The following is a 9,514-nucleotide window of genomic DNA, read 5'->3' on the forward strand; positions in this document are numbered from 1 at the left end:
GCTCCGCAGCGGGAGAGGCCACAGCAGTGAGAGGCCCGTGTACAGCAAAAAAAAAAAAGGTCCTATGGTGGAGTCTACCTATTAAATGTGGAAAGAGCCTTAGAGTTCATCCAGGAAAGAAGGAAGAGAGGAAGCAAAGACATTAAGCTTCATGAAATGTTAGTTGCTAAGCCGTAGAGACATGGGATCTCACTTGAGCCTGTGAGGACCTAAGGTGGGCAGTATTATCCCCAAGTTTACAAATGGAGAACTGCCGCTCAGCCAGGTTAAGCAAGTCGCCAAGGATTGCACAGCCAGTGCTGGACGCGAGGCTGGAGCTCTGGCCCCCTCATTCCTGTCCACATTCAGTCCCAAGTAGAGCTGATCTGAGCTCGAGAGAAAACGGCGATGGAGCAAAAGTCCCAAAGCGAGAGGGACTCCTTGGGCCAGGCTAAAAAGCCGTGCCCGGGGCCACCTGGCTCCAGCTGCCTTCACGGCCTGTGCTGGCCCAACCTCTAACTGCTAGACGAAGAGTTCTTTGTATTGGCAGGGGGATTGGCAGGGGTGGGGTGGGAGGTGGGTGCAAACTCCTCCGAGAATCTGATGAAAGCTCCGGATCCTGTCTCTAGAAAACGTACATTCACCCTCACACACATACAGCTTCGGCTGCAATTTCAGGGGGTTCCTGGGCCCCAGAAGTCAGCAATTCTCTCTCAAACCCGGGAGTCCCCATGGGGGCCAAGGTGGGAAAAGAGGGAAAGGGTTTGGAAGCGCAGAGGAAGATGGAAACTGTGCTCTGCGGGGTGGGGGGAGGTGAAGGAGCAAAGAGGTCGGGGGCAGAGTGGTCAGGGAAGGAGGCGCCCACAGCAGAAGTTCAGGAGGCCTGGGCACCTCCCAGGGTGACGTTTGCTACCATGGAGTGAGCTCATCGAAGGGCATGGTGGTGCTCCGGGAGGGCTGAGGGAGATGCGCCCCCAGGCCAGTCCTGACCCATCCCAGAGCTGGGTTTTGTTCTAATAAGGGAAGTGGGATTCTGTGACACAGCTCAGATTCCGAAATGTCCATTTGGAAAGTGAATTCAGATCCCTTCGCCTGAAGCCAGCAGCGTCCACAGTTAGAATAAAAACCCACAGCGGTCTTGGTCTCAAAGTAACCAAACCTTCCACCTGCCAAGGACAGGGTGGCGTCAGGCTAATGCAGCCACCAAGCCAGCCTGTTAAAAATACTGGTTATATAAAGAAAACATCCTCAGAAAAGAACCCCGACTAATCTGGGCTGGGCTAGAATAAACCTCTCCTGTTCTGACCTGCCCCCGAGGTGATGATTTATTCCTTCCTTGAATTTCTCCCCCAGTTCTGCGCATTCACATGCTTGCTCAGCAGACCCCCAAGCAGAGCGTTTTGGGTTTGCCCGGCTGTTCCATTTCCAGCCTGTGCAGTTCATGTCAGGTCCCACCGCTGGGCTTGGTCCCTCTTCTCCCCGCCCCCTCGGCTTCCCCTTCCCGCTTTTTCTCTCCCTCCTCCTTTCTCCCTCTTCCTCTCCCTCCTCCTCCTGCTCTGAGATCCCCAATTGGCCTCCCTTCCAGGCTGCCTCTCACCTTACCGCCTCCTTGGCTCCCATTCCCAGGGGCCCACAGGTGTGTGTGGAAAGGGGGCAGCTTCTGACCCTGGGCCTTGAAGGAGAGACGAGGAAGGGAAGGGGGAAGAGGCACCGGCAGCACAGGTGTAGCCTTGGCAGCAGGCTGCTCTCTGATTTCTCACTGCTTTGGGGAACAAGCACGCAGGTATCACTGTGTCACCAAGAGGGAAATGGCCACGCCAGTGAGTCATCTCACGAGCACCTATATCCCCAGCGCCTGCATCCAACAGGACACTGCCTCCATCCCATCATCCCACACTGAGTGGCCCTAGCAAGGCATTTCTGGAAAAGCGTTTCTGGTGCTTTCTGTTGTGGAAGTTAGCCCTGCCACCCCGCTCCCATCCCCCCGCCCCCCCCCCCCCCGCGCTCCCCTGTTTCCCTACATGTAAATGGGGAAGGACACTCGTTGAGTACCATTCACCTGCCTGAGTCGGGCTAGCTCTTTCACGCATTCATCCTCCAGTGATTCCTCCTGGTAAAATTTACAGGAGACGTAGGATTATTCCCATACCCTGGATGACAGACCACGCTCAGAGAGGTTGTCATTTGCCCAAGGTTGCACAGCTCATAAGTGGCAAGGCCACTGGCCGCCAGAATCAGCATTCTGAGTGTGGGTAGTAAATCGATGGCAGTGGTAGTCCTGGTGCTGAGGGGCCAGCTCCTACCTGTGACTGTGTGAGGCCATAGAGCCAGTGGTCAGGAGCATGGGGCCAGGGCCAGGCTGAATGAGTTCAGGTCAGACTCAGGCTGTGAACTCCACTATCTGTGGGACCTCTGTGCCTTGATTTCTTCATCCATAAATGGGAGTGTTTAAAAGAGCCCTTTCCTCCTGGGTTTGTTCCGAGGATTAATCCACATATAGGGCTTAGAGCAGCGCTTGGCCCGCATAAGCACTGGGTGTGAGCTATCGCTACTTCCAGAGGCACCAACGCTTTGATTCTGGAGGAATTCCCCAGCCTCTGAGAGAAGGTTGGAGGAATGATAACTTTCACTTCAGGTAGTGCTTTAGAGGATCCAGAGCCCCCATCCACCGACTTTCTCGTTTAATCTTTATAACTCCCTTGGATAAGGGCAGGGGTGGTTTAATTCCCATGTCACAGATGTGAGCTTGAAGCCCAGCGATATCATGGGACATGACTGGGCCCCCTACGGAAACAACTCCTACCAGCCTCTCTCTATGTGGCTTCTTATGTGGCAGGACTTGTGCCCAAGAGTGCACACCTGAGCAACCAGACTGGCACTCAGAGAATTGGGGAGGGCATGAGGCTCATAAGAGAACACCCTGATGAAGGCTGAGAAGAAGAAAGATGGAGAAGAAACCAGGACATGAGCCCCTGGCCCTTCCAAGTGGACTCCACTGCCAATCTAAGCCATTAATGTCAGGAAGGAAAAACCCAGCTGGTCACAACCAGGGAAGCCGAAAGGAGTGGATGGGACCCCTGGTGGCAGGGGAGGAGGTGGGGAGACTTGGCTGGCACAGCCAAGGAGCCCAACATTCCAGGGAATTGTTCTGGACAAATTCTGAAACCAGACATGGGCTACAATGACAGGTGTGAAAGACAAGAGTCAGCAGTGAGCAGCTAATTCATTTGCTTTCTACCCCTTCCTCCCATCCTCCCTCCCTTCCTTCCTTCCTTCAACATTGAGCTCCTAAGCCCTGAGCAGGGGCTGGAGATAAAAGTGTTAAAAAGGTGAAGCATGCATAACTGAGTAAACAAGCAACAAGCTATACTGTGGTAAGTACTCTAATGGAGGGGCAAACAAGGAGCAGTGAGGGCATAAAGGAAGAATCCAAGAAGGGTTCTCAGAGGAGGTGACAGCGGTGCGGACCTTGAGGGATGAATAAGAGTTTTCCAGGAAGAGAACTCAATACTGGAATGTGGAAGGGGGCAAAAAAGAGAGAGAGGATCTTCTGTCGAGAAGCAACTCCTATTGCTTATCACTTCAGATTTCCCTTTTGTGTTCCATTTTCTTTTTTGTTAATCAGAGCCAAAGCAGAATTCCTTATAGAGCCCTGGCCTCTAATTCACCTCACACAAGAAGCTCCTGCTTTCTTTCTCCTCTGAACAAAAAAATCATCTACCCTGTTTGGAGCTCTCTGGTGCTAGGGTTTCCTATAACAGAGAACAAGGCTCTCATTCCATAAGTTGAGATGAGGTCTAGTAATCCTATATCCTGAGAAATAAAGTATACATGGACTCTAATTTACACTAGAGTGTGGATGACTGATACAAGATACTTACCTATGCACAGATTAGAACACAAAGAGAGAGTGAAGAGAACAGAAGGACCCTGGAAGTATGCGTGTGTCATTAAAGGGGAAACAGTAGTGAGAACCCTTGACAAGGGTGGAGAAGAACCCGGGAAGAGAGGTGGAGAGAGTACTAGATTAACAGTCACAGTCCAGCACACTGAGACCCAGAGGGAGAGGGGTACCCTCTGGAGCCTTCTTACTTGCCCCCTACTCTCACAATCCCACCCCCAGACTCCCTGGCAAATGATCGCTACCTCTAGCGGGGTCCTGAGAGAAAGAAGGTCCCTAATTGACCTGCCAGGAGTACGGCATTGTCCCTTCAGGGGAGAAGGCGGTCCCAAGGCATGAGGCTGGATGCAGGTGGAGCATTGGGAAGGACGCTGGTTCCATCCTGTTCCTTGGTCCTGTGTCTGCCTGGTGGACTGAGAGGACGGCACAGGCTGGCCCCCAGGCCAACCAGCCAGCAGCCTAGGAAGGGTTAAGGATCCCAGGCAGCTTCGACACCGTGCTGGTGGTAGCAGTGGCACAACTCTGCTCTCCACAGCACCTTGGGAACCACCACCCCTGGGAGGGCCACCAGGGCAACAGCTAGTGTGGGAACAGGTCCTCTGGGTCTCCCTGCCTCCTGGGCTCGCCCAGGTCCTCCCGAGGGGCAGCTGGCCCGGCCTGGGCCATGAGGGAGAGGCAGGCCACCTCGTCTCTGAACCCTTCTGGGGCCAAGGGCTGAAGGCATGGAGGAAAGTCTGGTTTTGTTTGTTTCCCTTTGTTTGCTCTGAACTTTTGATCACTGATACTGTATTGGAAGTAACTGTTCTTGGACCTGGGGTCTAAAGATGAGGAATTGGGGGGGGGGATTTAAGGAGGAATCTCTGGGGACATTAGGAATGGAGTCATGCCACAGGTTGAGGCATCCCAGCCTCTGGTCCCTGCAGAGGTCCCCTCGGGGCTGGTCACCTCCAGGAGGCCTGAGCAGGATCCGGAGGCTCAGAGTTCAGGAAGGAGCCCATGGGAGGTGAGGGGGGCACTGGCACGAAGGCCAAGCTGGGCCAGCAACCCCTGCCTCAAGGTTTTCCTTTTTTCCCTCCATCCCAACCTCCCTCCCTCCATCGGTCTTTCCTCTCTTCATCACCCCTTCCTGCCTCTTGCTCCCCTTGCCTTCTCTTCTTCCTCACTCTTCTTCCTTTTCCATCCACTCACTTAAACATTTCCCTGAGCAACTACTAAGCAGGGAGCGCTGGGCTAAGCCCTGAGGGGGCGCCGGGATGAATCAGCTCCCTGGGGTAGCTCACAGTCAGGGGAGGGGAATTCGACAAACATCCAAAACACCAGGAAGAGATGGTTAAGTTCTGAAAGGAAGAGCTATGGGAACTCTCCTCTCAGTCCCTCTCTTCCAGCCCTCCTCATTATTCTAACAGTTTCTCAGGCAGGAAATGCATAATGTAAAGAGCAGCGCTTTCATGTTATTCCCCAAGGACTCCCAGGAACGCCCTAGAAGTGAGGCGCCAGCCGGAGACATTTGGGAGGGATAAGGGAGGACACAGCCGAGCACTTACTCATGCCAGGCCCACCTCTGCCCCTTCGTTCATTCATAAAACATTTATTTCACACGGTGCTAGGCCCCAGGTACTGACAGAAAGGCAGACAATAGACAAATACAGTTACGAGGAAGAAAGTACCATGAAAAAAAATGAGCAGCTGCAGTGACAGAAAACAACACAGAGGTAGTGGCAGGGGGCAGGGGGCGGGGGGAATCACCAGGGAAGAGACACTTAAAGCCGGACCCGAAGAGTGAGAACTCAGCCAATCAAAGGGGTCGGGAGAGGTGGGGCACAGTGGTCCACAGGAGGGAACAGCGTGTGTAAACTACTAAAGGGGGAAGAGGCTGGTATGTGTGAGAAAGTTTCCCGGGGGGCAGAGGGAGGGGCAGGAATGATTTGCTGAGGCAGGAAGAGGCCTGATGAACAGCAGGGCCTTGAGGGCTCGCCTTTCTTTGAAGAAGTTTGGATTTTATTCGAAATACAGTGGGAATCCAGCCACTGACGGTATTAGGCAGGGGTAGCACGATCTGGTTTCTGTTTTAGGAAGCGCTCTCTGTCTGCTGGGTGGAGGCTGGGTGGTAGATGTCAGTGGGACCCAGGGAGACCGGGAAAGAGGAGATGAAGCCCACCTTCAGAGTTGGAGGGGAGAGAGTGGGAGATGGAGAACGTGTGAAACACATTTCAGAGCTTGGAACGATAGAACTCGCTAATGGCTTGGAATGGGGGCGGGGTACTGTTAGATATTTTAATCTACTGGTCTTTTGGCCTACCTCCCCTATTAGAATGTAAGCTTCATGAGGGCAGGGATTCCATTGGTCTTGTTCACTATTGGTTCCCCAGGACAGAGTATAGGCATTTAATACAGATGTAATGCACGGCGAGTGAGCTGAATTAAGGAATGACAGGGCGGGGTTAATGACGACACCTCAGTTTCTGGCTCCGCCTCAGGGAGAGGAGCCACCCCCTCTCTCCACACCAGGTATTGCTGATTTAGGAAGCAGAGACCCTAAGTCAGCAAAAACACAGCCCTACAGTTCCAGGACACTTTTATGGAATAGCCCTAGAAGTAGGCAAGTATGGCTGGCGGGGGCCCGACAGAGCTCTGGGGAAAGGAGAGGCTTCCAGCACCAACAGCAGAAGGCCCCTCTGACCTGGAGCCCCAGTTGTCCTCCTGGCTCCCTCTCAGCCCATGATGCTGTGTTCAAAGCCAGCTGTGGTCTCCCAGGAGAGAGCAGGTCCCAGAACCCCTGGCAGCCCTCGCCGGCCTCTGGAACGACGCAGGCAGTTGCGGCGTGGGTGTGCTTACCACAGCCTGAGGTGACTGAGCCCGCTCGTGTGCCCCCTGTTGTGTGGGTGCCAGGGTGGGCATGCTCAGGGGCCTGCAGCTGGGAGATGAAGGCGGGTGCTCACTGTGGTGATGCTGTCGGGGACCCGGGGGGCTACAGGGGTGGGCGCTGGGTGCATGTCGTCAACACCGAGTCACTCTGGACCGGATGCACCGCAGATGCCGGTCTCTGCTCCAGCCTGTGCAGGGGGGCAGGGAAGAGGCAGACAGGGAGTCTTCTACCCTAGAGTTAAGGATTTTGAGGAAAATCATGCTGGGAAAGGAGCTTATCTGAGTCCTGTTCAGAAGACCTGGGTTCTGGACCTGTCCCCACCATTAACAGTTGCGTGGCCCCATGTAAGTCAGACCATCTTAGGACTGGAAGGGGCCTTCTAATTCCACCTTCCAGGCTGAGCAGAAATTCCTGCCACGAACCCCCGGCACACGATCGTTCGGGGTGTCTCTAAACTTCCAGGATGGGAACTCCACTCCAGGACAGCCCATTCCTTCAGGAGTTTTGTTAGGAAGCCTCTCTTTTCCAAGAGGCCTGGAAGGACCCAACACCAGAGGTTAACAGTGTCACCTCCAGGGAGGACAGTGGGATTGAGGGGGTGATGAGGCTTCCCAGTTGATTTGGTTTGGGACGCTTTCATTACCACGTGTTAAATTTGTAATGGCAAGGAAAACAACAAAAAAGTCAGGTTTTTCTGGATTTGAAGCCAATCTGCCTTCCTAACATTTCCACCTACTGGTTCTAGGTCTGCTCTCTGGGATCAGAGAATAATCTAAACCTACTTCTCCTCTGATACCCTTCAAATACGTGAACTTGATCCCCATCAAATTTCCAATAAGCCATTTCCAGGTTGAGCTGCTCCTCACGTAACTTGGTTTCCAGACCAGTCCCCATCCAAGTACCTCCCTTCTGAGCATCAGAAAATAAAACTCAGTGAGTTGCAGAAGGAAGGAACCAATCACTCCTTCAGTTGGGTGTTACCTTATGCTAATTAATTAACGAGGCTGAGAAGACACCCTTCTCCCTTTTCTGTGTGCATGTGGCGGCATGATCAAATCACTTACTTCCTCAAGCCTTGATTTTCTTACCTATAAAAGGGGAAAACAATACCTTTGCTATGAGAATCAATAGAGGTTAAGGAAATTAAAAACATTAAAAAGCACAAATCTATACTTTAGGTATGATGACCTAGAAGCCTCATTCCATTTAGACAGCAGCTAAGTGTAGGGCTCACAGAGCCAGATGGCTTGGGTTCAAATCCCAGCTTTACCGCTTATTGGCTGTGTGACCTTGGAGAGATGACCTAACACTGCTGTGCTACAGTTTTCTCCTCTGAAACAAGGATGATGATAACACCAAGCTCAGAATGGGTGTTAGGTGTATTGCCTGGCACTTAGTAAAGGTTAGCTGTTTGGTATTATCACCCCGACTCTTATTCCTCCACAGGGAGATAAGGGGCTCACCGAAACGAGGCGAATTCATGGCACCTAGCTGAAACGTGAGGCCATCAAACCAAACCGGTCATTTGTCACTGGAGAGAGTTGCTCCCCCAGCCGACTATCTGTAAACAATGCTTTGTGCTAGGCGCTGTGCTGAGGGTGTCACAGGCCCTGCCTCACTGAACTCTCCCAATAGCTGCATGAGGTAGATACCATTATTGCTCCCATTTTACAGATGAGGAAATAGAGGTTCACACAGATTAATTAACTTACCCAAAGTCACATAATCAGGAAGTGAAGGAGCCATGAGTCAGACTCCCAGAGTCAGTCTCCATCACTATAGCTTCCTGCTCTTTTAACCAGCTCCCTAGTTTGGGTCCCACTCCAGGTTCGGGGACCAGAGGGAGCCAGAGCCTTTGCTTCCTTGATAGCATTGTCTGCTGTTTCTGTGAGGTGGGGAGGAGGGGCGGTCCCCTGATTCTCTCACTGAACTCTGCCCTCCTGCACACTGCCCCCTCCCCTTCCCCCTCCAGGGGTCTGAGGGTGTCACCGGGGACCCCAACTGCATCTCCTTGGGTCCCCTCAAGCCCCCCTGGCACTGGGTACCCTTGGGCTGCCTGCTGGGTTCTCAGCCCCTGACCATGAAATGGTTCCACACTGATCAACAACAACAACAAAAAAAGAAAAAGAAAAAAACCCCAAAATACCCAAACACCATTTTGGACATGGGCCCTGATGCGTAATATCATTATGGAGTCAGCAGTGCATCCCATCCCCTTATTGCCAGGTCAAGCTTCTCTGAGGCGAGCCTGGCTGCAAATGGCTTTCTCCTGTCTGGGGGAGCCGTAGCCTCTACTTGCCCTCCACGGCTGGAGGAGAGATTTTATCTTTAATTGACAACTGGCTGCCTGCCATCGCCTTGCCTCTGCTGGCCCAGGCTCCAAGCGCGATTTTCTCTTTGCTTCAGGGACAGGCTTCCCCTTACTTCCCCCCTCCCCTCAGCCCTGCCGTCCTCACCCCCTGCTCCCTGGTGTGCTCCTGTCCTTTCCTGGTGTGACCGGACCAGGCAATCTCAGAAATCTGGGGAGAAAAGCTGAGAGCAACAGGAAATGGGCGAGGAGGGAGCTAACACTTGCCGTGCACCTACTGCAGGCCACATGCAGACAGATGACACTGGGCCAGGCCTTTACACTCACTGGCTCTGAGACAGGGGCTATCATTAGCCCCATCCTACAGGCAGGGAAACTGAGGTTTGGCAAGTTGCCCCAAGTCACCCAGCTAGGAAGTGGCAGATCAAGACCCTGAACTGAGGCTCCTTTGACGCTAAGT

Source organism: Grampus griseus, assembly GCF_964374135.1.
Source record: "Grampus griseus genome assembly, chromosome: 1".
Classification (NCBI taxonomy): Eukaryota; Metazoa; Chordata; class Mammalia; order Artiodactyla; family Delphinidae; genus Grampus; species Grampus griseus.